Here is a 2,125-nt window from a genome sequence, read left to right on the forward strand (position 1 = left end):
ATATTTTATGTCTTTGTTTTATCCCTACCCATTATTCTTTTGATTTTTTTTTTTACTTTGAGATTGTGCCCTGTGTTTTTAATTCCAGCACTCTAGATCAATATAATAGCTTTAGATTTATGTCAGAGAGAAATTCGGACTTTACACTTGGAATTTTAGTATTCTACGATGTGTTAAATTCCTACCCTGTTTACATTTTATTTCTAGAGCTGCTGGTGAAAGGTTAAGTACGCAGATTTGCATGTTTGATCTGCTGTATTGAAACTTAAATTATTTCTGTTTACTCATTTAGTAGAGGACAGGTATTGCATTATTGAAACAAATTATATACCGGTATGTTTACTTAGCATATTAGAGGACAGGTATCCATTCAGGTGTTATCAGGTATTATATTCAGTGTACCGCCAGACGATTTTATTCACGGTAATTGAGGGAAATCGTTGTCCTTGGAAGGGGTTAGATTATTTCCTCTTCACTTTATCAGGTTTTTAACAGGTACATTTTCACACCTGTTACATCTTGCCAAAAGTAATATATATATATATATATATATATATATATATATATATATATATATATATATATATATATATATATATATATTCCTTTTTTTTTTTCATATATTGCTGTTATTCCTCTTCCTTTATTCTACTATTGTTTATCCTTATTCTGTCTTTCATGTATTGCTGTTATTTTATTCCTTTATTATTGTGTATCCATGTTCCCCTTTTCACGTGTTGCTGTTTTTTCTATCCCTTTATTTAACTAATGTTTCTCCTTATTCTGCCTTTCATATTTTATTTCGATTCCTTTATTGTAATATTGTTTATCTTTATTCTCTTTTTCATGTATCGCTCTTATTTTTGTTCCTTTTTTGCTTTCCCTTACCAGTCTTTTTGTTTTCTTTTTTTCCCATGGGTACTTGTAAAAGGGATTCAGTGCGCTTTGTGATGCCTGGGAATAGCATTAACGTCTGCTTATGTTACCCAGGCTATTGTTTCTTTGGTAAGCTGTTTTATTTTGTGCTGTGATACGTATTTTGTTAGTTTTTATTTGTAGGTTTTATTGGTACTTTCGGTGGTCAGATATTTTCCTCTCTCTCTCTCTCTCTCTCTCTCTCTCTGTCTCCTGTCCCTGTCTTTTCCCCTTCTCCTTCCTTATAACCCTCCATCTAATTCATTTCTTCGAGTTGTTTTCTCATTCTTTTTCATATAAGTGAACTCTTTTTTTTTTTTTTCCAATCAAATATATAATTTTTTCCATATATTGTCCTTCTCTATAAGCAGTCAAGTCCTATCCCCGTTTTCTTCCCACTTTCATTATTCCCATTTTTACTTTCTCTCACACTCTTCTCTCATCACCCAATTCTCCCAGTTCCCCTTTCTCTCCCCTCTTATCACCCTATTCTCCCCATTCCTTTCTCTCTCCCCTCTCATCACCCTACTCTCCCAATCCCCCTTTCTCTCCCTTCTCATCACCCTATTCCCCCAATTCCCCCTTCTTTCCCGTCTCACGCCCTATTCCCACAATTCCCCTTTCTCACCCCTCCCATCACCCAGTTCTCCCAATTTCCCCCCTCTCTCTTTCCTTTCAACACCCTCTTCTCCCAATTCCCCCTTTTCTTCCTTCTCATCACCCTATTCCCCTTTCCTCTCTCATCACCCTATTCTCCCAAACCCCCTTTCTCTCCCCTCCCATCACCCTCTTCACTCAGTTCCCCTTTCTCTCCCCTCTCATCACCCTATTCTCCCAGTTTCCACCCCCATCTCTCTTTCCTCTCATCACCCTTTTCTGCCAGTTCCCCTTTCTCTCCCCTCTCATCACCCTATTCTCCCAGTCTCCCCTCTCATTACCCTATTCTCCCAGTCTCCCCTCTCAGTACCCTATTTACCCAATTCCCCTCTCTCTCCCCCCTCTCAGTCCATCCACTCATTTATTTACATTCCTCCTCTTCAATCTTCAATCTGGATTCACTTTCATATTCCTCTTTTTTTTTCTCTCTCTCTCTCTTACCGACCTCTTGTTAAAGGAATCAAATCGCTTTATATGGTGAAAATAATCTGGTTATGCGGATGAAGAATCTAACTGGAATATCAGTATCGAGGGCTTTGGACGCTCTCTCTCT

Source organism: Coenobita brevimanus, chromosome 67, assembly GCF_032717465.1.
Source record: "Coenobita brevimanus isolate Jiangsu-jjx chromosome 67, ASM3271746v2, whole genome shotgun sequence".
NCBI lineage: Eukaryota > Metazoa > Arthropoda > Malacostraca > Decapoda > Coenobitidae > Coenobita > Coenobita brevimanus.